The sequence below is a fragment of the Prionailurus viverrinus genome, chromosome A1, assembly GCF_022837055.1.
Source record: "Prionailurus viverrinus isolate Anna chromosome A1, UM_Priviv_1.0, whole genome shotgun sequence".
Lineage (NCBI taxonomy): Eukaryota > Metazoa > Chordata > Mammalia > Carnivora > Felidae > Prionailurus > Prionailurus viverrinus.
The window spans coordinates 177055044-177081532 of NC_062561.1; the positions used below are offsets into that span (position 1 = coordinate 177055044).

At 46.3% G+C, this 26489-nt stretch overlaps 1 protein-coding gene across 1 annotated transcript in view; it reads right to left on the minus strand.

Annotated features, from left to right (window-relative positions):
- Window positions 1–26489, minus strand: part of LOC125168466 (uncharacterized) — a 428202-nt gene that overhangs the window by 99238 nt on the left and 302475 nt on the right. The window lies entirely within an intron of this gene.

Here is a 26489-nt window from a genome sequence, read left to right on the forward strand (position 1 = left end):
TCACCCACAATGGTCTTCTCCCCCGTAGCCAGAGCAATTCAGGATGCGTCAGGTAATTCCAATCCAGACTCCCGTGGTGGCTTTTCCACCTCACCTGGAGATAATGTCAGCGCCTAATTATGGGCCCACAAAGCCAGTCCCCTCCCGCTCTCCCCCTCCCTCTTCTTCTCCAGCCCCACTGGTCTCCTGCTTCCCCTCCTAGAGCCCTCGGCCCTGTTGTTTTCTTTCCTGAAAACTCTCCCCCAGACATCCGCATGCCTTTCTCCTCTACTCCTGTGGTCTCCGCTCACACACCACCTCATCAACGCATGTTTTCCTGCCCACCCCAGATAACACAAGTCCCAAGTCGTCTTCGGGCTCCATGCGTCACGGACCAATAAATCACCCAACCTCCCCCACCTCAACCCTGCTTTCTTTATCTCCTCTCAGTATCAGCTCTGGGATAAGCTGTCCTCGGATCAGGTGCAGGAGAGGTAGAAAGTGGCAAAGTGCTTGGGAAAAGTGTTTGATGGAAATAGGATTCCCCTGGTTGACAGGAAGATACCATTATATAAGTAAATACATTTCATGTGTTTTGCTGGATAGCACATGATTGGTCCAAAATGCTGTCTTGGATCAAGTAGTGGTGAAGAAGTTTCCTTCAGAACATGCTTGAGATGTGGTACCTTGAGACCACGCTTGAGAACACGCTTCAGCTCCCTTCGAAAGTAACGCCCAAAACAAGGTGGGAAGGGCAAACTCGGGCCTTCTGAGTAAAGAGGTCAGATTGCACCTGGTATCTCATTGCAGTCCCTCATGAAGGGACTAAAACTATCAGGATGGGATTTTTTTTAAGACATAAAAGTGCAAGGGAAAATGAGAGAGGTGAAAATAACAAAACTTTGGGATCCAGAAAGTTTATGGATAAGTATTATTTGACTAAGCAGCTCTGACAGAACTGAATTCCAAGCTCATAGCAAGAAAATCTGTGAGCCGAGTGGACACATACAAGAGAATACTCAGAAAAACTTAGGAACCTGTGACACAGTGCTCTTCTGGAACTGAGAGCAAAGCTGTGGGAGGGAGGGTGTAAAATAATGGAGACTGCTTGGAATCCGTTTATTAGTATTAGATGCCTGGACATCCTCCTCATTCCACATTGCTGGGTACCTGCCCCTTCCTCACTCTGGCAGAAGACTGATCATCTGCCTTCCAAGAAGGATAAAATATAGAGACTCTGGACTATGTGACATCAGACCCAGTTGATGGGCTATTGTTCAGTCACTATGGACGTGGCCTTCTCCCATCTCTCTTCCCATACTGAGCTTCCAGAATGCTGGAATCCAGACTTTTGCCCTCTGGAGAGGAGATTAGAGGAAAATTATCTCCTGTGTCTGACAAACTCAGGTAGAAAGACATAAAGATATTGAAACAGGAGCTCCCCAGCAATTAGCACAGTATAGCACTCCACAGTAAAGTTCACAGTCAAGAAACTCCACTCATTCAGACAGCCATTGATTAAAAACAACAACAACAACAACAACAACAACAACAACAACAAAATATCTGAGGAAAGCCTCTATGAGACAAGTCACGAAACAAAACAAACAAATAAAAATGACTTGGAGAAAACAGAAATTTTGCAAGGAGAGGAAAAATGGCTCCAAACTATCATTGATCACCTTGCAAGATAAGAAAAGACACCATATCAATGAAACAAGAACAGAATGCTATAAAAAAAACACTTAGAAACAAAAAATATTTTTTGAAAATTAACACTGTGAAAATATAAGTTAAAAACCTTGTAAAAGATTTAAATATAAAATTGAGAAAGAGTTTCAGAAAGGAAGTCAGAAAGACAAAGAGAAAACAGGGAAGAAAAGAGAAAATAATTAGAAGACCAGCCCAAGAAGTCTTACATGCAAATAAGAAAAGTACCACAAAGAAAGAACAGTGAAAACTGAGGGGATAGTCATCAACAAAATAATGAAAGAATATTTTGAAACTTGAAGGACAAAAATCTCCAGATTCAAAGGGGACTTTAAGTTCTCAGCATAATGAGAATAAATATACTCACACTAAACTAGGGTGCATTGTTATGAAATTTCCAGAACACTCAGAACAAAGATAACATCCCACCAAGCTTCTGAAGGGTAGGAAAAACAGGCCACATGCAATAGATCAGAAATTAGAATAAATTAAGAATTTTTAACAGCTATGGGGAGAAAAACAAACAAAAGACAATGGGGCAGTGATCTCAAAATTCTAAAAGAAAAGTATTTCCAACCTAGAATTCTATATCTAGCCCAATTATCACTCCTGTATAAGAACAGAATAAAAATAATTCAGATATGCAAATTCTCAAAAAATTTAACTGCTGCATGCTTTTCCCAAAAAGCCACTAGTATATTCTATCAAATGAATGAGTAGACTAAGAAAAAACAAAAGACACGGCTTATGTATTAGTTGCCTAGGGCTGCCATAACAATGCACTATAAACTGTGTGGTCTAAATCAACAGAAATTTATCAGTCCTAGAGGCTAAAAATCAAAATCATGGTGTCAGCAGGGCCATGCCTTCTCTGAAACCTTGAAGGGACTCTTCCTTGCTTTTTCCAGCTTCTGGTGGGCCCAGCCTTTCTTTGGCTTCTGGCAGAAGAATTCCAATCTCTGCCTCTGTCTCCATATGGCTGTCTTGCCTCTGTGCATATCTCTCTATCTCTTCTCCTCTTTCTATAGGGACATTAGTCATATAGGGTTAAGGGCCCACCCTACTCCAATAAGACCTCATCTTAACTAATTACCTCTACAATGAGCCTATTTCCAAATAATGTTACATTCTAAGGTTCCGGGAAAGACACAAATTAGTAGGAGGGGGGTGGTGAAGATGACGATATTTAACCCAGTACTACAGAAACCAAAGGTGAGGGGAATTCTCTGGATAATGGCAAAAGACGAGCCCAGGCTGACAGCTCTATACCACAGTAGAGGGCAACCAGCCCACACCGGGAAAAATGAAATGTAAAAAATGGATTTTTTTTTCAGAAAGGTGAAATTGAGATTTAGGAGTTGAATTAATGATAAATACATAGAAAATTGAACAATCAAATAATAGTGGCAATAAAAAGGCAATTGTTAATTCCAGGTAAAACAAAAGATTAGTTCATAGCCATGGCTCCGTAAGGCATATATAAACATATATAAGAAACAATGAATGTTTATCAAGCCAAAATTACAATATAAATATATGGGAAGGGTGGAGGGGTGGGAAGTGGTGGAAATGGAATGAGGAAAAGAGTGATATGTCCTTATCATCCACAGTTAATGGATAAGACCCAAGACTGAAAAAGCCAGAGTTAGCAATTCAAGTATATAAAGAGATAGAGAGTAAATATTAAAAGAGCTGAAAACTGAATCCCCACAAAGGGGAAATGGAGGGGAGGGGAACTAAGCAATGTTATTGGCATCTTAACAGACCTTGTAGAACTAGTCAAACTGTGCATACGTATAACCTCAACTAGAAAAAAGTCAAAACAAGAGAGAAAGGCACAAATTGATCCAATCATCAACAGTCTGGTGCATTGCGCACTAAACCACAAGTACATTTTATAGTTAACATGTCTTATAATGAAACTCTAGAGTCAGCTTAACACAGGAGTTCTCAACTAAGGGCACTTTTGCTCCCCGCAACCCCCACTCAGGGGACATTTAACAATGTTTGGTGGGGGCGCCTGTGTGGCTCAGTCAGCTAAGTATCCAACTCTTGCTTTCAGCTCAGGTCATGATCTCACAGTCATGAGATCGAGCCCTGTGTCAGGCTCTGCACTTGCATTAGAGCCTGCTTGATATTCTCTCTCTACCTCTTCTTCTGCCCCTCCCCTGATTGCACTGCTTCTCTTTCTCTCTCTCTGTCTCTTTCAACAACAAAAACAACAACAACAACAAAATGTCTGGATATATCTTTGATTGTCAGAACTCAGGGGATGGGGTGCATCTAGTAGGTAAAGACCAGGAATGCTGCTAAACTCCCTGCAATGCACAGACCGTAGAATGACAACAAAGAATTTGCTCAACAACTACCAAGAACTATGTGGCCCAAAATGTCACTAGTGCCAAGATTGAGAAACCCTTGCTCAACAGATGATTGGAAAGAGAAAGCCCTGTGAGGAAGTTCGGGAAAACCTGGTTCCTTTACACTCATACAGCACTCTGACACCAGATGTGTGGGTTTTTTCCCATACCAACTAATTCCCCAATTCTCTGTGGATATCAACTGGGTGTCCTGCAATTCAATTCAATTCTGACACTATCTACCTGCAGTTAGTGTTGGATCCCATAGGTTAAGTGCTCAGTCCCACAAGACTGTCCCTCTACTTCAGGTACCAATCACAAATCTCAGGTTTCCTGTACTTCTGTTCAACTGGCTATAAATCAGAGGCCCCCCTCCACGACCCCATCCTCAGGTTCAATAATTTGCTAGAATGGCTCACAGAACTCAAGAAGTCACTTTATTTAGGTTTATCAGCTTACTAGAGGACATGAAAGTGATGTATAGGGCAAGATTGAGGGGTGGTATGGGAAGTCTCCATACACTCTCCCGGTGCACCACCCTCCTGGCACCCCCAAATGCTCGCCATCCGAGAAGCTCTGACCTTTATCCTTTTAGGTTTCTATGGAGGCTTCATTATGTAGGCATGACTAATTAAATCGCTAGCCACTGGTGATTAGTCCAACCTCTAGTCCCTCTCTTCCCCCAGGAGGCAGGGGGATGGGGCTGAAAGTTCCAACCCTCTAATCCTCTGATTGGTCTCCGCCATTCTTAGGGCCTTTCCAAAAGTCACCACGTTAACATAAACTCTGCTGTGGTTGAAAGGGGCTTGTTTTGAATAACAAAGGACACTCTCTTCATCTTAAGGTCTCTCTTCACTTAGGAAATTCCAACGATTTTGAAGAGCTCTGTGCCAGGAACAGGGGTGAAGCCCAAATATCTATTTCTCATTATAAATCACCATATCATAGGAAGTTGTTGAGATCCTCTAGGGAAGCAATCACAAAAGGCTGAATTAAGAGACATCTAAGGCAGACTGCACAGAACTGAAACCGGACATGGTTGGTGACAGTGGAGACAAGGGCCTTTTCCCATTGCCAGGTTGCGAGGACGCTCAAGTAACCCGTGGAGAGGTCCGTGTAGGGAAGAACTGAGTCCTCCTACCAACAGCCAAGTGACTGAGCTGACCTGGAAATGGGACCCAAACCCCAGGCCAGCCTTCTGGTGCCTGAAACCCAGGCTGACAGCTGCCTGCAGCCTCATATGCTACACTGAATGAGAACCACCCAGATGCTCCAGAATCCCCGAAACAGAAACTGTGAGATAATTCACGCTTCTTGTTTCAAACTGCTAAGTGTTGGTATAATTTGTTATGCAGCAAAGGATGACTAATACAGATGGGCAGTGAGCAAAAGATGAAAACAGTAATGGCAAAGCAAAAGCAAAACCAATGGGGCCAGATGGTCGTGGGGAGGGCAGGGCTAAGATAAAAAATTCAAAGAATGGCCACTGAGTCTGAGTTCCTCTGTTATCCAGCGGACTACATTACATATTTCCAAAAACATGTGGCCTCAGGATGAAAGCTGAGAAAGGAGTTGTAGTAGAAAAGATGCCTGTAAGAACATAGCACAGTATCCAAACATTTTAAGGGGGGGGGGGGCTGGGACCAACAAAACCAAAGCCAATAGCTCACATTCTGGCATTGCACTATTTTCCTGGGCGACTCTAGATCTGTAGTCCTAATTAACATTTATTTATTGTGTCTGGGGCTATACTCACACTCAATTAGGTATTATCATCCTTGGTTTTGATGAGGAAACGCCACCTCCCAGAACTGATGTGGCTTCTCTATAGTCCTACAAAGCCGGGACGTGAACCCACATCAGGCTAAATTCAAAATCCACGCTAATCCCACCGCACCATCCACATCCCTTTGTAGAACACTTATTTACATTCCTTGGGATTGTTTGAATTCCCTTCCCTCTGCCTTCTTTTAAAAGAACTCTGCCAGGGTTCCTCCTCCCCCAACCCTTAAAAAAAAAATCCTTTAATTATTGTTCATTCCTGAAATTAAGTGTCTACATATTTTACTAGGGAGACTCAGAAAGCCCTTACAGTGGTGGAATGCAGAAACCATGAATTGAAAGCTTCTTCAAGACTCTTCCTCATTCTCCGTCCCCTGGGTCTGGACATGAAGCTATTCTCCCTGGCAACCTTCCTTGTCTCTCCACATCCCCCCACCCCTCCGGGGCACTGTCTGGCCAGAGCACAGCATTCTCTCAGCCCCATTCCCCTGGAAAATGTTGAGTCTGCGATGACATTGACACCCATTAGGGAGCTGTGCAGCTGTTCCCACACAGCCAGCCCAAAGACCTTCCGGAAATTGTTTGCATTCACGCGCCTTCTGTCCAGCCTGGCAGTCTGCAAGGCCTGGCACCCCAGGACTGTGGCTGGAGTCAGGATGCACACTTTCTCTCCCTCTTCTGTGACTCCCTGAATGACTAGTAAATTGACAATTAATAGGTAAGAAAGACAGGTACTTCTTTCTTGCTATCTAGAATAAGCTGGATGGTGGGGGTGAGGGAGTTACAGTTTTTTTGTTTTTTTTCCTTTGTGGTCATAGATAGCTATTATTGTATTATTTAGATCTCATTTGGTTTAAGCGACATAAATCCAATTCCAAATGGACTTGGTAAAAAGAAGAATTTAATAACAGGGAACTGGAGTATCTCCAAGCAAGCGGAAGAAAGGGCAGGGATGCTTCTGAGGGTCACCATGTACAGTTGTGCAAGCTGCACACTGCACAACCCCAGGGGCCACTATATCACATACATATCATTGGTGGCCATATGAATTGTGCTCTGCACAACTCTTTTCAGTGTTCCTCCTCCAGGTTTCAGGAGTAACTAAAAGCAGCGTCTCAAACGTCACTAGGACTCTCTCTGTCTCCATCTCTGAAATGGGCTTCTCTCTGAATATTGACCAAATCCTTCCCACTGGTGGACTGGTTTCATTCATGTCTGTGAATGGTTCCTTACTTCCAAAGCCAAAGAGGGACTGACTTGTGCTTTTATTGGTCTCAGCTTCAAAATTTCTAGGGAAGAGCTCTGATTGGTGGACTCGAGCTTGGTGTCTATCCTTCCACCAATCAAGAAGCTAGATGGCCCAGAGGCAGGCACTACCTTTGCCTTAGCTTGAGTCAGATTCCCACCTGAACATAGCATGTCTGCCCAGTAGGACGTTGGAGATGTAGGAACACAGCCTTTGGGGAAATTTAAAGCTTTTAACCCTTGTTTGCCTTTTTTTTTTTTTTTTCTTTTTGTAATTTCCAGAGCCTTTTGGGAGCACTAACTACCTGACAGTAGGACAACAGGTGGGACGATATGGAAGTAAAATCGCTCCATTTCAAGAGTGGGTGTGAATTAAACTGACCTCCTCAGGGATTTTCATTTGATGAGGTCTCTATTCATATTTTGACTATTTAGGGAACATTATGACCCTTCTGCAGTCACACGCAGGCAGCTTCCAAACTCTCTGTCTTGAAGACAGAAAATACCAATACTCTTCCGAAATTAACTGGCCACGGATGCTTGGTAACTGCCTCCTTCAAGGGGCCAGAGAGAAAAAAAACAACAAACGCATAACTGTTCGGTTCATCTCCCTTCCTCCTGCCTCCAACACCAGTGTGGAAGGCACACCTCTTTGCCCTCTGTACGACTATGCCCCCGGCACTCTCTCATCTTTTCTGAAGCCCCACCTTTTCATCCCGACTCCCAGCAGGCACCACGGCTAGTAGTTTGAATATTCGAGCCAGAGGAGGACTCTCTGGGCGGCATGAAATCAAGGGGTTACTCTGAAAGGGACTGGGGGCTTGAGGAATCACAGAAAATAAATACTGGCTGCCACGTGCCATAAATAGTCTCGGGCCATTTAATCCACATGTCACAAGGAGGGGTGCATGACTATTAATGACCAAAATAAATAGTAATCAATTATGACGGTGGTAATGCTTTTGAAATTAGCCTGGGAAAGGATGACCCAGGCCATTTTTTATTACAGCTCAGGAAAATGGGACGCCAGCTGGGGCTAATAAGAGCTTTCATTAAAGCACGGAGAATCATCCGGCGCTGCAAAGAAAGCCCTCTCTGTCCTGTGGCCTGGCCCGGCCCTGACATGCCTTCTGCTTTTTAACAAGAACTGAAAGGTGGCGAGACAGACAGTTCTTGCCTTGGCACCGGGCAAAGTCGGCCTTTGAAAAGGCAGCGATTATTTTCAATGGCCCAGTGCTGGGGAGTTTCGTTTCCCTTGCCCCGTCTCCCTGCACCGGCGCTAGGGCTGACTAGGGCAGCTGGCGGCAGTGGACGACCCCGGGCAGAGGGTCTGGGCGGGTGAGGACGGGACAGGGCGGTTTGCAGGACTGGCTGGGTAGGGAGCCAGAGGGAGAAGAACGGTGGTTTCTGCACAAGGGAGTGCGTGTCTTTCCCCGACCTCTGTCCCCCAGTAGCTGCAGCAGAGATGGTCACTAGTATTTGCCCGTCAGCCTCTGCACCCAAGACAGCGTATTTAGCAAGCACAGGGGGGCCCTCACGGCCCAGCCCTGACAGCAACTCTGCTCCTACACATGCGGCACCTTTGGAAGTTTCATGGAAGTCGCTCACGGCTGGCTCCTGCCTCAGTTTCCCTTTCTGCCTCTCACCCGTTCACTATTTCTTGCTGTTTCTCTCTCGCTATGAAGAAGCTAAAGAAAGCCTCTCTCTTAGCCACCTGGTAGTGAAGCTCAAGAGTTCAAGGGTTAGTGGGAAGTAAAATTCCCTTCTCCCGATACTCGACTCACTACCCAACATGCCTATAGAGACTGGCTTTCAACCAGGCAGCTTTTACCTGCCAGGGGACATCTGGCAACGTCTGGAAACATTTTTGGCTGTCACAACTGAGGTGGGAGTTGCTACTGGCCTCTAATGGGTAGAGGCCAGGGGTGTTGCTTAACATCCTATAATGTATACAAGAAGGGATTTTCCCACCGGAAATGTCAATGATGCTGAAGCTGAGAAAGCCCGGCTTCATCAATGGCTACGGAAGCACTTAATCACCCCCCTTCCCAAAGGCTGGGCTGCCGGAAGACTGTGTATTAGGGGGTGTGGAAGTCTCAACCCACCTTCTGTGATAGAAACATCTGCAGAAAACACAGCCGGCCAGAGGCGGAGCCACCCATCAGCGCAGCAAGTCATCGGCGACCCCGCCTCTTGCGGCCAGCCCCGGCCAATCGGATCAGCCGCTCCAGGGAAACTGAGGCAAAGGAGGAGGCTGCAGAAGCTCCCTTCCTAGCACATCTGCCAAAAGGGAGGACGTTCTTCTCCTCTATAAGGCCAGCTCGGGTTGCCCATAAATCTCCAGAGTCTGATCGACCCAGGAAGGGCTCCCAGGCAGTTTGCTCATGGCCAAGAGTTGAAAACAAATCCCACAACACGGCTTTAGTCTCAACATTCATCTGGCAGTTGCACGCAAGGCCGTGTGCCAGGTGCTTTGTATATTCTATCTGATTCCATCCATGCAACAGGGCTGCAGGGTTTTAATTCCCACTTTACCCCATAATGCATAAGTTGTGCAGCTGGAATCTTTGACTAGGTCCAACAGCGATCTTGTAACACGCCGCTCAAAATCAAGTCGTTTTCGTGTCAACAAATGGCATTTATTTAGACTTCATAGAAGTTCTAGAGATTTGGGTTGTGGGAGCAGAAGCCTATCATTTATGGAGTGCCAACTCCATGCCAAGCACTCTGCTAGACCTACACGTAAATTATTTCATTGCCCCCTCTCCAGAATCCCGTGAGACACCCTGAGCCCATTTCAAGTATCAGGAAACTGCCAGGGGAAGGACAGTGACACAGAGCCTCAGCACTTACTTATGTAACGGTAATGCCCCAGTGCTTGGCAAGAGCCATCATTATTAAGAGGTACTGGGCTATCATAGGGGCATAATTCAATCGGGGCTACTGTCAGAGAAGATGCGCAAGGGAGCCCACAATGTTCCCCTCCAACCGTGGGTGCTTCTAGAGCCAAAATCTTGAGGCAAACCCCTAGTGAGTCTGCTTAGTAAGGCAGAAAGACGCTGGCTTCTGAAAAGCCCCCACACACCAAGACAACACTGGTCTCCATTCGGTGTCCTCGGTAAAAGGGCCCCGTTTTGGTTTTTCCTCCTCTCTGGTCCAGAGCGGCGACAGAGAACAGCGGGTGACCACGGTGTCTAAAATCTTTCATAAACCTGATGACCCGTTGTATAATCAGCCTTCTCCAAGTGAACTAACCCCAGTTCTCCTGAGTGTTTCTAAGATATCATTGACTCTCTAAGCTTCCTCGGCAAACATGTCGACCACTTTGGAAGTTCTGTTCCTCTTAAGGGTCAGAGACCACGGTCAGATACCATGTTGAGTTCATCACTCTGCAGAACGAGAACTCTCTCACAAATTTCGTCAGGGGGTGATTTCCCAGGAGAACCAGCAGGGGAGAAATGGTGACAGCGTGAAATGCTCAAAGATGCCAGAGTTCAAACACTGGCTTCCCCTGCCGCTAGCCATGTGACTTCAGGCAGAACAGCAAGGCTTGCAAGACCTCCATTTCTTTATCTCCAGAGCAGAAGGAATGACTTTCCCAAGGGGTTCGAGTGAGATCATGTAAGTTAAATGCTTGGCACCAGTGGGAACCCTCTACCCAGTAACTGTCATGACTTTACTGTTGTGCCCTCCCCTAGTGTAGCCACTTCCTTATTTACGATTCCTCTGAATTAAACAAAGACCGCAAACCAAAGAAAGGAAGTTCTCACTGGCCCTGTCTGCCTCCGGAAGAAGTAAGCCCACTGTCCCCTGGATGTGTTTGAACCAGGCTGCTCACATCCCCATGGGAATCAGGGAAGGTGTTTCTACTTTGGGTGGGAATGGGCTTGATGACCTCTTAGAATCCCTTTCAACTCCAAGATTCTATTAAGAACTCAGGTCAGGGGCACCTGGGTGGCTCAGCTGGCTAAGCGACCTCATGATCTCATGGTTGTGAGTTCGAGCCCCGCGTCAGGCTCCGTGCTGACAGCTCAGAGCCTGGAGCCTGCTTTGGATTCTGTGTCTCCCTCTCTCTCTGCCCCTCTCCCATTGATGCTCTGTTTCTCTCTGTCTCTCAAAACTGAATAAACGTAAAAAAAAAAAAATAATAACTCAAGTCAACCCACGCTCTCACCCCTTATCCATTTTCCACAAAGAACTCCAACCAGACTTTCCATGGGGGAAATGCAGGAGAGATGGTACCCGTATCTCTCACAGCATACTTCCTCCATTCTTCATCAGACATGTCTAACCTCCAAGTTCCCATTCTCCTGTGCTTTCCCTGGGGTATTATTCCTCTTCCGGAATGCTTCCCCTGAAAATGCTTCATCTCCTTTCTATTGGGTCAAGCAATGCAGCCTTGCCCTCAGTCATGTCTACCCCATCCAGGTCAGTTATAGCGAGCTAACAGGATCCACCCTCCTTAGTAGCCAGTAGACCGTCTACTCTTCCTGGAGCATGGCCTCTGGGGTCTCACTCCACGACCAAAAAGATTTATCAGAGAATTTCTCTCCTATACACATGGAATTTTTTTCTGGAAGAAATTCCTATAATACAATTTTCTCCAGCTTCTTGCATACAATTTAATGATTTCTGCCTCCAGTTCCAAGAGCCTATAATACTTCCTTGTAAAACAAACTATGCCAACAAACATTTATATAATTATAGATTTAAAAAATTCCCTTACTGGGGCGCCTGAGTGGCTTGGTCGGTTGAACGTCCAACTTCGGCTCAGGTCATGATCTCACGGTCCGTGAGTTCGAGCCCCGCGTCGGGCTCTGTGCTGACTGCTCAGAACCTGCAGCCTGTTTCAGGTTCTGTGTCTCCCTCTCTCTCTGCCCCTCCCCTGTTCATGCTCTGTCTCTCTCTGTCTCAAAAATAAATAAACGTTAAAAAAAATTTTTTTTTAATTCTCTTACACATTTTATCCACTGACTTTATCTGGACCCAACATCTAATAGAGCTAGGCTGCAGCACCACAACTTGCCCATAGGTGGCACCAGCACACACACTTTTCTATGTCAGCACAAAATGTATCTTGAGATCTAGGCTTCAGGTTATGTAAAATGAACTAGCTGCATACTTCTCTGCTTTGGGAAACTCAAACCTTACCGATTATCCTTCCAATAAAAGGGAGTAGGTGCACTGGACTCCCTCTTTCCAAGGCTCTGGTTGGTGGTACCTTCCCAGTTGACTTGCCATGTCAATTTCTCACAGAGAGTTCCCTTCCCCACAGCACAATTTAGCCTCTTTCAATTATCCCTTCCAGGTCGTAGTCAGCAGATGCTCCCAGCATCTTTCAGGTCACATGTCAGGGAAACCTCCAAGGGCTGCGAGACCCCAGGATGCAGTGACTTTACTCTTAAGACACAGTCATGATCCTCTGTTGAAAGGAGTTGGCCTTCTGCCTCCGGAATGCAGTGTGATTCCTTCCCAGCCAGGAGACAACTGCTTAAACTGGACACTGCCCACCGATGTCCAAGTAGGCAAACTCCTGGCTCCTTATAAATCTTCCTTCAGAGTTATAATTTTTAACAGCAATTGCAAAACGACTTTGGGCGAACCAAAGGAAACACATTGGACGGCACTTGAAAAACAATCTAGGCCCACACGCTGCCCCCATCCAGCATTGGGACTTACATGAAGGGGGACTTCACCAGGAGCAACCTCTTCGCCAACCACTGCAGCTGGGCAGAAAAATGGGGCTGCCATGAGTTAGAGGGAAAGTTAGCCCATAGACTTTTTAGTGCATTTTGGAAAGCCCAAGCCTCCCCGACATTTCCGCAATCTCTCCTTCTCCCTTGCTGAGTCAGAGCTGGGCTTTGCAAACGTCATATGAGAAATGTCTTGTCCTTCATAGTCCTTTCCCAACTGCCACCACCCACCTCCCGCACGTGCACGCGCACACACCACCGATTCTTTTTTCCTGGCTGGCAGTACCAGCCTCCATGGCTACTTCTTCCCATCCCCCTGGCCCCACACCTAGGGATCCTTCACCTTCCTACCCTCTGCTTGCAGAGCTACTTAGCACTCTGCCTAGTCTCCCAGATGTGCTCGCAGAAGCTTTTCAACATGCTGAGCAGAGCAAAGGACTTCCCAAGACCGTAGCCCACCCGCCTAAGCAAGCATAGAATTAAACCAAGTCCTGCCCACTGACCACACTCATTCCACAATTATTGGTCAGGAATCTGCTGTGTGCCAGGCACTGGGCGGTATGGAGAACATGGACTATATTCTACGCCCCTTTAGATCCTATCATGTGACAGCTGCTCTCATCTTGTTAGAAGAATGCCCAGAAATAGTATTAATATTGTGTTTCTTGTTGTGATTCCACCGTTGGCCTCAACTCACCCCTTTTACCTCTGCAAGAGATTTTGCCCGATCCTATGAGCTCTGCTCTCCAACTTCAGTCATTTGTAAACCGTCTTTATGAGTTTTGCCATAAGCACGTACCACCTATGTTTTATTGGCTTTCTATAAGTCTTTAAAATGACTCACTTTCTTTACTTAACCATTTTTAAAAATTTTATATCACTACCATAAACGGAAAACTTGCCATAAATAGAAGGCAACCCTAACATTAAATGCAATTTTAAAACTATGCTATGAAATTTTAGCTAAATACAGAAACTTGAGCCTGTGCCCACTCTCTGTTAAAAAAGAGAGCACAGGATATATTAGACAGGTGTTAAAGGCAGTCTAGCACCACACCGACACTTATTTGTTAGGGTTACCCAGATAGTTAAGTGCTCTCACTGAGGAATGTAGTACAGTTTCATGCCATCTCTGTGTACCATCTACAATCATGTTAGTTACCACCGGTAACTTCCGTCTAAATCAGTCAGGATAGCCATGTTCTGCCGCGGTAACAGACAGACGACCTTCAAATCTCAGCAGTCGAAAGCACAAAGGTCATGTCTTGCTCATATTCACTGTGGGTTGACAGGGTCCCTACTCATTCCTGTTGCTCGGAGTTCCAGGCCGATGAAGCAGCCACCGTCTTAGGTGTGGAGGGTCATTGTGCCAGAGGGAAAGGAGACAGTAATATGAAGAATTCCCCGGATGCACTGGTCTTTAACACTTGCACCCAGCAGCAAAGTCTCACCACTTCTGCCCACTATTCAATGGCTAACTCAAGTCACATGGTCAGCTCTGACTTCACCTGAGCAGGAAGTACAATCCTACGTGGAAGGGGAGAGAGCTGGAATAGTTGTGATCAGCCATACAGACGTCCATCCCACCCCATGCACTGAGAACACCGTCCCAAACAGCTGGTCCCCAGCCTCTCTGCCAGGCACGGATTCCTATATCACCTGCAAGAACCAGGTAAACCCAACCACTCACCATTCTATGACCATGACCATGCTCTGCACTCACCCTCCCCTATCTATGTCCATGGCTCCCACTTACTGGAACACCCTCTCCTTGTCTCTCATCCTAGTCACACTTCAAGATTTTACCTGTTACTAAGGCTTTATCCACTCCCAAACTGAAAGGTGTGTGTGTGTGTGTGTGTGTGTGTGTGTGTGTGTGTTCCAAGGCTAACATTTTAGATTTTCAGAGCTAAAAGGGATGGACTCCTCCATTTATAATAGAATTTCTCAACCCCAACACTGTTGATATTTGGGTAGGATAATCCTTTTGCATGAGGGACTGTCCTGTTCATTGCAGTATGTTTAGCAGCATCCCTGGCCTTTGCCTAGATGCCAATGGCAACTTCTCCCTCCAGTTGTGACAACAAAAAAAATGCTGTAAGACACTGACTGTTCCTTTGGAGGGAGGGTAAAACTTCACCCAGTTGAAAACCACTGTTTTACAAGGCAGCCAAGAGGAATTCAATATTGTGCCCAAGATGACATGGTAAGTTAATGGCCAAAGGGGCTGGAGGAATCCAGACTCTTGATTCTCCCACCTCCCACCTCTGATCTAGTGTTCTTGGTGCTGGTGCATGGGGCTCCGGCTGGGAGCATAAATGAAGGAAATAGACTGAGCTCATATTCTTTTGTCACATTTGATGTACCCATCGAACAATTCTATGAGGAAATATGCTCTCTCATCGGGCACCTGGGTGGCTCAGTCGGTCGAGCGTCCAACTTCAGCTCAGGTCATGATCTCGCAGTTTGTGGGTTCGAGCCCCGTGTCGGGCTCTGTGCTGTCAGCTCAGAGCCTGGAGCCTGCTTCGGATTCTGTGTCTCCTTCTCTATCTGCCTCTCCCCCACTTGTGCTCTGTCTCTCTCTATCAAAATTAAATAAATGTAAAAAATATTTTAATAAATATACTCTCTCTTACTTAAAAATTACACACACACACACACACACACACACACACACACAGACTTCTTGTCTCTCTCATGTCTTAACATTCTTTGACTTTTCATTTGGGTTAACAGCACAGAAGTATTTCATTTGCCCTTAGTCCTACCATACGAAAAAGAGTAGTGTGAATCCAGTAACTGACAACTGGCAACTGGCAATGTTATGAAAGAGACACTGGGGAGTTCTGGGAATTGTACAAAGCTGGAGAGTGTATGTCCCATCTAAAAGGCCAAGTATTGTAGCAAGTTGTTAGGATTTTTCAAAGAGATAAAATCCAAATTTTAATGAGATATCTTCTGATTATTAGAGGCTGGAGACTAATTTTTTGTAACGTGCAAGCCCAAACTATAGGCCAAAATATCAGGTTTGGCCCTCAGGCCATAAAGGTCTGTCACCCCTACATTTCACAAGTGATCACATCATGTACCTGTATGGACATGTTACAGCCACAGCTCACAACCCACCCTGAATGTCAGTCATCTGGAGGGCCCTTAAGACTGCAGAGTCCCAGACCCCACATCAGATCTGCTGAACAAGAAAGCCCCTAGGCTGGGCCTCTGGGACCTGAGCTTTTTTTTAATTGTTATTTTTATTTTTTTTAAGTTTATTTACTTATTTGTTTATTTTTTCATTTATTTATTCGTTCATTCATTCATTTATTTATTTTTAAAAATTTACATCTAAGTTAGTTAGCATATAGTGCAACAATGATTTCAGGAGTAGATTCCTTAGTGCCCCTTACCCATTTAGCCCACCCCCCCCACAACCCCTCCAGTAACCCTCTGTTTGTTCTCTATATTTAAGAGTCTCTTATGTTTTGTCTGCTCCCTGTTTTTATATTATTTTTGCTTCCCTTCCCTTAGGTTCATCTGTTTTGTCTCTTAAAGTCCTCATGAGTGAAGTCATATATTTGTCTTTCTCTGACTGACTAATTTCGCCTAGCATAATACCCTCTAGTTCCATCCACATAGTTGCAAATGGCAAGATTTCATTCTTTTTCATTGCTGAGTAATACTCCATTGTGTGTGTGTGTGTGTGTGTGTGTATACCACATCTTCTTTATCCATTCATCTCTTGATGGACATTTGGGCTCTTTCCATACTTTGGCTATTGTGATAGCACTGCTATGAACATTAGGGTGCACGTGCCCCCTCGAAACACCACACCTGTATCCCTTGGATAAATACCTAGTAGGGCAATTGCTGGGTCATAGGATAGTTCTATTTTTAATTTTTTAAGGAAACTCCATACTGTTTTCCAGAGTGGCTGCACCAGTTTGCCTTCCCACCAGCAGTGCAAAAGAGATCCTCTTTCTCCACATCCTCGCCAACACCTGTTGTTGCCTGAGTTGTTAATGTTGGCCATTCTGACAGGTGTCAGGTGGTATCTCATTGTGGTTTTGATTTGTATTTCCCGGATGATGAGTGATGTTGAGTATTTTTTCATGTGCCGGGTGGCCATCTGGATGTCTTCTTTGGAGAAGTGTCTATTCATGTCTTTTGCCCATTTCTCCACTGGACTATTTGTTTTTTGGGTGTTGACTTTGAGAAGTTCTTTATAGATTTTGGATACTAACCCTTTATCTGATATGTCGTTTGCACATACATTCTCCATTCTGTCACTTGCCTTTTAGTTTTGCTGATTGTTTCCTTCGCTGTGCAGAAGCTTTTTATTTTGATGTGGTCCCAATAGTTCATTTTTGCTTTGGTTTTCCTTGCCTCCGGAGACTTGTTGAGTAAGAAGTTGCTGTGGCCGAGGTCAAAGAGGTTTTTGCCTGATTTCTCCTCTAGGATTTTGATGGCTTCCTGTCTTATGTTTAGGTCTTTCATCCATTTTGAGTTTATTTTTGTGTACAGTAAGAAAGTGGTCCAGATTCATTTTTCTGCATGTTGCTGTCCAGTTTTCCCAGCACCATTTGCTCAAGAGACTGTCTTTATTCCATTGGATATTCTTTCTTGCTTTTCAAAGATCAGTTGGCCATACATTTGTGGGTCCATTTCTGGGTTCTCTATTCTGTTCCATTGATCTGAGCGTCTGTTTTTGTGCCAGCACCATATGTCTTGATGATTACAGCTTTGTAATACAGCTTGAAGTCTGGGATTGTGATGCCTCCAGCTTTGGTTTTCTTTTTCAAGATTGTTTTGGCTATTTGGGGCCTTTTCTGTTCCATACAAATTTTAGGATTGTTTGTTCTAGCTCTGTGAAGAATGCTGGTGTTATTTTGATAGGGATTGCATTGAATATGTACATTGCTTTGGGTAATATTGACATTTTAACAATATTTGTTCTTCCTATCCAGGAGCATGGAATCTTTTTCCATTTTTTTGTGTCTTCTTCAATTCCTTTCATAAGCTTTCTATAGTTTTCAGTGTATAGATTTTTCACCTATTTGGTTAGATATATTCCTAGGGATTTTATGGTTTTTTTTGTGCAACTGTCAATGGGATCAATTCCTTGATTTCTCTTTCTGTTGCTTCATTATTGGTGTATAGGAATGCAACCGATTTCTGTGCATTGATTTTATATCCTACAACTTGGCTGAATTCATAGATAAGTCCTAGAAGTTTTTTGGTGGAATCTTTTGAGTTTTCCATATTTTTTTTTAACATTTGTTTATTTTTGAGAGACAGAGAGAGACAGAGTGCAAGCAGGGGAGGAGCAGAGAGAGATGGAGACAGAATCTGACCCAGGCTCCAGGCTCTGAGCTGTCAGCACAGAGCCCGATGTGGGGCTCGAACCCATGAACCGTGGGATCATGGCCTGAACTGAAGTCAGATGCCCAACCGACTGAGCCACCCAGGCACCCCCTGGGACCTGAGATTTTTAAAAGCTCCTAGATAATTCTGGTGCACCAGGTCCCTTGACAGGTTTGGAAAACACAGTATTAACTCCTCCCCTCTGCAGACTGTGGGCTTGTCAGGGGGGTGAGGGAGCCATATCTTATCCACCCATGTTTTCCTAGTACCAGCACAAAACTAACACAGACTAGGTGCTCTTTAAACATTTACTCAAACTGAATCACCAGAAAGGTTGAAGCAGTAATTGTTTCCAGGCTTTTCTCTTGGATCTCATTTAAAAAAAAAAAAATCTCTGTGGTATTTGGTTGTAACATTCTTCTATCAACTCCAAGGTTTCTTGGAAGAAAGATAGCTGTGGAAGGCAGGGGAAGGGATGGGGGGCAAGTTGCATTATTGCCACTTTGAATAAAAGGAGACAGTCTGTGATGAGGTTTTAGTTCAGGGAAGGCCAGAGAGCCTCAGCTCTCACCAAGCCCTCTCCTGGATAAGACTTCCTCTGGCTCCCTGCAGGGCAAATAAATTATGGCTTCATCTTGCACGGGCTGTCCTGAGGAAGAGGTGTTCCTTCGGCATCATTTATTGACTCTAGCAAATTTTAAATCCACCCACACGTCTTTCCAGGAGTTCCACGTCTGTAAAATTCCTTTCCAGATATGTTGGGACAAAGGCACAAAGGTGCAGGAACAAGAATGTTTGCTGCAGCATTGTTGGAAGGAGTGGAATTGTGGACAAACCCTAAGTGTCCACCAATGGGGCACGGCTGGAACTGACCGTGGTCCATCAGCACGACAGGAGACCAGTCAGCAGATCACTCCTATTCGTCTCTGTCATGGCCACTCACTCAAGCCCTCCACAGTTCTCTCTGCCATGTGCATTTACCTGGTCCCTGTTTATTTCTGGTCTCCAACTCTGGATTATGATTTACCCAGAAAGAAGCACCGTGCATACTTTAAGGATAGATACGCAGCTACAGATACTGACAAAATGCCCACAATGTAGTGCTAAGGGGCAGAGGAGTTCCGGAATGGTATGTATGTCGCAGAGTTCCGGCAGCCTGCAGAGGACATACTCAAGAGTGTGCAAAGGTGTGAAAAGGGTGTCGTGAAGAAGTTGGTGTGATGCTGGGGCAAGGGTAAGAGGACCAACGTGGGGTGTGAAGCATCTGGGAAGCAGCAACAGCAGGAAGTCACTGTCCGCCTCAGCCTCAGGGGACAAGGGAGGGCCTCAGGTCCCCGGAGTCCAGAGGTAGCTGGACTGGGAGAGAAAGGCCCAACGTGGCCTGTGGCCTCAGGGAGTCTGACCACTTCGAGAACCACAGGGAGGTAACGCAGAAGCTGAAGGGGAGAAAGGGGTATATACTTCAGCCTCTTCTCTTCTGGCCCTCCTGTCTCCTGCTAGTGCTGCCCATCGGTCACCCCACCCGGAAGCCAGAGCCCATGGGAGCCAAGGTGCTGCTGTCCATCGGACACAGAGCAGGGTAGAGAAAGATGGAGAAAAGCCTCCAGAAACGTTATTTGATCTCATTTGTATAAATGAGGACACCGCAAAGCACCCAACAGCGGCTTTCTCCGAGGGTGGAATTCGGGGTGGAGAAGAGATTAGAAAGGAGGGTTGGACTTCATACACTTTTGTACTCTGGGAATCTTAAACAATGAGCAGGAGGTATCTTTAGAAGAAAAAAGTGTCATCATTAACTCTGTAGTGCTGGACCCTAAAATGAAAAAAAGAAAAAAATCTTTCTTGACCCTGGAGACCAGGTGGGGTCCCTCTGAGATATTTCCCAGAGCTGGGAAGGGAAAACTGTAGGGACAGAGGCATGGAAGGTCGAAATCAGACAGGGCATCAGGAACAGCCAGCAGGATATTGTGGCTGTGCTGTGGGCATGAGGGCAGGCAGTCTGAACCCAGATACGTAGATCACTACACAACCCGAAGGGTGTTGAATGTCAGGAAGAGGGGGCTCTTTCTTGTTTAGAGGGTGCTGTGCCTCCAGGAGCTTACTTCCAGCTCTGTCTTTTGGCTGTGGATCCTTGGGCAATTTACATGACATCTCTGAGCCTCAGTTTCCCCATGAGGAAGAAGAGAGTAATGACCCACCCTAACCTCACAGGATTACCGGAATAAACTATATGTTGGTATGCTACCTCATACCTAAAAAACCTCCAATTAATCATGGTATTATGACTGTTGTTGTTAACATAGGTCAAGCTCACCGTGGATGCTAACCTGTGGCCCATCTCTCAGCTGGGACCCCAGAGCAGGCAAGGTAAAGGCCCCGGGGTCCTCCCATTGGAGGAGTCAACACTGCATTCTGTGGTCACACCGTGTCCCCCCAACCCGGGCCAGCTGTCTGACAGTCTATAAACAGATGAGTAGGCGGGGTGGCCAGTGAGATAGTGCAGATAGCACTGAGCAAATCCAGCTGCACTTTTGGGAAAACAAGTCAGAAGTGATGGGGGGCCCCGTGGACATCTTTCTCTGTGACAGCATACCCAGGGAGGCCTCCAAGAGAAATCATGAGATGTACCAGACCATGATGTGCCTCGCCAAGAACTATCTCCACCCTCGATTTCCATGGCCCATATCCACAGAGACATTGCAGACTGCCGGAGGTCACCCTGGCAGGGCTCACAGCAGAGACTATCTATGTAGGCTCTCAAAGGTCTGCTATCTCAAAGAGCTTTGCCTTCTTGGCTTCCTTCCCTGAGTCCTTGCCTGTCTTCTGGCTTCTTCCCACTTCATTCACCTATGTTCCTCCCTTCTGGGATCCTTGGGACAGACACACATCCAGGAATACATAGCTATCCGAACACAGAGCTGCCCACATGGGGCCACCCATGCCAGAGTGTCCTGGGGGGACCTTTGGGTAGAAAGTCAGAGTCTGGCTTGGGCTGGAGTCGGGGGAGGGCTCACCTTTACAGCTATGTGCCCTGGTACCTTCTCCAAGATCTCTGTCTCTGCTGTTTCTTAACTTGTTCCTTGAACCAAGCAAGCTCTGCCAAGACGCCGTGCCTTTGCATTCCTCTTTCTTCTTTACCCAGCTGACTTCTTCCCATCTGCCAAGGGCTCATGCACACATCATATGCTCTGAAAGCCTTATCTATTCTTGGCAGCATTAATAAGTTCCTCCTTTGTGCCTTCACAGCACTTGGTACATGCTGCGTCTGCTCTATGGCACTATCATATTCTCCTGCCATGTTTGAGACTACCCACAGCTCCACAATACACACAAGGGGCATGCAAGTGCACACACACACACACACCAACTTTCTTCACCTCCTATTCTAAGGTTGATTCCGAAGCTTTATGTAAAGAAGTGGGTGCTCTTGATTTTCACCATGAATTGGCACGGCCATTCAGAGGATATGTGGGTTTACACCAATACTGTGCCAACAGCGACATGCACATTAACAGTACTCGTTACCACTATTACTAACGATGAGAGCAAACATTTACATCGATGGGGGGAGGGGGGGGGGCGGCACCGTGCTTATTACGTTGCAAGCATTCTCTCCAATCTTGAGGATAATCCCATCGGGTAGCTGCCCTTATGTTATAGCTAAGAAACCCGCAGCTCAGAGATGACAAGGGACTTTCTAAGTCAGTCCCCAGCTAGAAAGTGGCTGTCCCGGCTCACAAATCCAAATGTGGCTCCAGGGATGACATCCCCTCCCAAGTCCTCTGCTCTCAGGCTTCCTTTCTAAGCAGCAGGTGGCCTTCCCGGTCCCTGTCATGTCCGCACTGTAGCTGCCCAATTTGCACGAAGCCAGTGCTCCCCAACTTGTGTGACGGAACAACAGCTTCTCTGGGGATCTGTGTGCTGCCGACAGAAGCTTCCTCCGTCTTCCTACTTCTGCTGTCCTCTTGTGCTGCTCTCCGTGTTTACTCTGACTTATTGCCACTGGAAAGCTCTCGCTTTCCCTGTCTCCTGCAGTCATCCAGGCCTTCCTTTGTGAACGTGTCCGGCAATGTCACCACGTGTTCTTGGAGTCTTCCTCAGCAACCAGTCAGGCCCACACTGATCCCTGCTTCCCTTCCTACTGCACCCAGTAGGCGGGAGTGCTGAAGGTTGTCACCCGGGCCTGAGAGCTGGAGCAGTAACTCTGAAGTCCAGCTGCCTGGGTCAAAGGCCAGCTCTGCCACTTGCTACCCTGGTCACCTTGAGCAAGCGTGCTCTGCCTCAGAGCCCTGTGTCTTTCCTCTATTTAGGGATAATACAAGGACCTGCCTGCTAGGGCCACCATAACGAGAAAAGGGGATGGTCAGCACAGAGAGCTTAGCGCAGGCCCTCTCGCATAGGAAGCACGCATTGAAAACTCACTTAAAGTATTAAACAAGCATTTATGCACCAGGCAGTTTTCACAGGAGGCCGGAGGAGGGGGCCCAGACCACAAACAGGTTACGCTGACCCAACGTGTCAGTGCAGGGACGGCAAGAACCGTGGAATGGCACTCACCCATCGTCGCCGAAGATCGTTGTCTCCAGAAGAGAGGGACCACTTGACCGTAAAGGACAGCACGCACCACTTCACCTTTGTCATGCCCTTGTTATGGGTTATCCTGACACTGCTTCTCACATAAATGTATTTTGTCTCTCCCAACTGGAAGTTTTCTCAACCGTATGGCGCTTACCATGTCTTATCCCTTCACTTTTTCACTCACAGCCCACCTTTGGGTCTCACGTTGCATCACTGATACCTGGATTCTCCTGAAGATCTGGTTGTCTCCCCTAATATTTAGAAGAGGAGAAAGGAAGAAGAGAGCACGCTTTTAAGGAACACCTGCCTCAACGCCAATGTCTCACCTGCATTACCAATTTTCATCCGCACAGTAGCTCCTCGAGGTAATTGGGCTATCATTCCCATTTACAACTGAGAAAGCTAAGGTTCAGAGAGGAAACTTACCCAAGCTGAAATAACGAGAGGTGACATGACTGGAATCCGTTCCCAGGGTCATCTTAGCCCTAAGCCCCACCCCCCACCCCCAAATGCCCAAACTGCCATTTTCAAGCTGCGAATGAAATTTAAAAAGAAGAAGAACCTCAGGTCGGGTCATAGAAGGAAATTGGGTTGGGCCACAGTGGCCTCTGCAGCCATTTTCATCTACATCAGTCCCCTATCATCTCTCTGATCATCTCCAGTGTCAATAATCAACCAACACATTAACAGAGTTGCTTCCCATGAGCGGAGTAGCCATTATATCTGCTTTCCTAAGTTCCATTCAAGACGCTGAAATCCAGTTGCCTCCCTTTATTTCTCCCCCCGAAACTGCCTTCTGGCCTGGATGGAGTGCCTTAGTGCTGGAAATCATACCACATTTCTTGGCAGCATTTTCACCTTGGCCTTCCCAAGGCCCTTCTCACCCACCACCTGCCAAACCAGGGACATGCGTCCAAAGGGGTAGAGGTGACCGGTCAGCCCCACCAGAACCGAGTCAATATAACTCACTGCCCAAGACTTAATTTAGAACCCCCCTTCCCGCCACCATGTACCTTGGCGTTGACGTTTGTGGCTATCTTTCTGGCATCGGGACTTCTGCCAAGGTTATTTTAACGCTGACTGACACCTCTGTCTATTCTGGGAGAATATCTCTGGAGAAAAGCAGCCCGTGCCCAGGTCTCAAGACCTCTGGAATGTAATGTTGGCCTGTCCGCAGTATACTGGCTTTCTGGGTGGAGATCTCTATCGTGTACTCTACGGAGACCTGGGGAGATTTTTTTTCCTCCTCTCACACGTTAGGGGAACCTACATGTTCTCAGCCTCTGCTGCTGACCCCCATGTTTAACCAATCCATCTACCAAAATAAACCGCAAAAAGGCATGAAGTGCCGATACATGCCACAACATGGACGAACCCCAAAACACTAGGCACAGTGGAAGAAGCCAGACACAAACAAACGGTCACATATTGTACAATTCCATTTGTAGGAAACAGATCGGCAAATCCGTAGGGATGGAACGCAGATTGGTGGTTATGTGGGCCTGGGGGGAGAGAAATGAGGAGTGACTGCTTAAAGGGCATGGGGGTTTTCTTTGGGAGTGATGAAAACGGTTTGAAATGAGATAGAGGTGCTGTTTGCACAACATCGCGAACGCACTAAATGCCACTGATACTTCAAGATGGTTAATTTCACCTATTTGAAGTTCACCTCAATTTTTAAAAATAGCCAAACTATTGCAGAAAAGGTTTGATGTGGCTGAGAGTGTCACCTACATACACCAGGATACAAAATGAATACAGTAAGAAGTCAGGACAAAAGGGAAATGGGGGCAGGAAAAGAAAATGAATCCTGGGTGTGGTTAACATGCAAACTGCAAGCCTGGAGCTGTCATTTGATTATAAGAAGTGGCTGTAAATTCAACAGGAGCTTCCCAGCAGCTGAAGCAAAACGGAAGAAATGAGTCCTTCCAAAATCTGCACAGTAAAGAATGGAATGTGTCAGAGGTATGCAGAAAATGCTCTACTGAAGGCTGGAAGAATTTTCTCCTATGAATCCCTAAAGGGGACCACTTTAGAGATGGGCTCCCACTGACAGGGTCTCCTGCAGTGCTCCTCTGCCCGGCCATGCACACACCAAGGCCCAAACATCAGCCCCTTCCTATAAGAAGCAGGCTTGGCAAACCTTCCAGCCTTTCCCTCCCGAGCCCACAAAGAGAACCACCCCATTCAGAAAATTGTGGGAACCACAGACCCCCACACTAAACCAGGAATGCTGTCTACTCAGTTCACCTACTATTTGCTGGGCACCTACTACTGTGCCCAGGCTGTCTTAGGCCCTGGGGATACCATGGTTGCAAAGTAAGCCTCAAGAAACTTATCTTCTAGAATGGGAGATAGACATTATTGATAGAGAAGGGAAGGCTTTCAGATGGAGGAAAGAACATGAGCAAAGGCCCTGAGATGGGAGGGAGGAGGCCAGAGGGTGCTGGGAAGTGATAGAGAATCGGTGCCACTGAGGCAGAGTGTGACAGAGAAAGAAAAGAGAGAAGAGGCAAAGGGATGGACAGAGGACAGATCTTGACAGGCTGAGGAGGAAGAGAGGAATGTTCAGGTTCAGCTGCACTGATGCCCACTCTGGGGTGTAGAGAGCCATGGAAAAGATGGCCACTCAGGTGGGGAAGGAAGCTGGTTCCGAGGACTGGTTTCACCTATCAGTCCCCAGGTGCAGGAAGGAAGATTCCAGAATGAACAGGCCCTTGCCCTACTGTTAATATGGGGCTGGAAAGTTCTTTCTCCTGGAGAACCTTCTTTGGCTATGTCTCTACGTATCAGTGGCCTGTGTACCCAAAGCGTTGTTAATTCTTCTTTAATGTTTACCTCTAATATCTGCAGGATCTTTCCTCACATCCCTGGAAGTCTGGAGAATGCTCCTGGCTTCCACAGTAACCATTCACTGAGCCTTTTGTTACATGGTAGACCCTTTGGACATCACAAGTGCCACGTGAGACGGGCATTATTAGCTCTGTTTTACAGATGAGAAACTGGAGACGGAGAGGTTAGAGTGTTTGCTTGTGGTGACTCAGGTAGAAAGTGGAAAATCCAGATTTGAGCCCAGGTCTTCCTGACCCTTCAAACTGCTGCCTTTTGAACTATAGTTCACTGAATGTCTAGTAACCCCTGGGGTCATCCATGGTATTCCCTCAAGGGATCTCAGTCTTCGGGTTCATCTATATCTCCAGCCAGCTGGTAGACTTTAAGACAGGCACTGGATTATGCTTTTCTTTTAAAATAAGGGAGTTGTCTGGCTTAGGGTTTCCAAAACACATTCCTCAACATTTTAATCACTCAAGGTTCTCCGCGAAAAAGAGACCCCATGATCAAATCCACTGGAGAAACCTGGCATACTCAATCTCCCTCTTGGTGATTCATAATATGGGTGGGGCTTTGAAAAATTTCATACAGTCTACTATTCTCCACACCTATTTGACCATGGAGTCCTCTTGGTGTGCAATTCCTAAGATCATTCTAGGAAACTATCGTGCCAAAGCACACACGGTCCAAAGCACAGTCTTAAACACTCAAGCACTGACTGACTGTATCATTCTGGGCTCTAGAAAAAAAAATGCAAATGGTCAAGATAAATGGATCCTTCCATCAAAGAAACCCTACTTTGGGAGGTGACATAAGCATATCAACAATGAACTGTCGTGTCATATGCTAAATGCCTAAACTGTGCCAAGGTGCTTACTGGATGAGGGAGAGCTGGGAAAGATGTGAGAGTAGGGAACTAATATAACCCAGCAGAAGGAGCAATACATCCTCT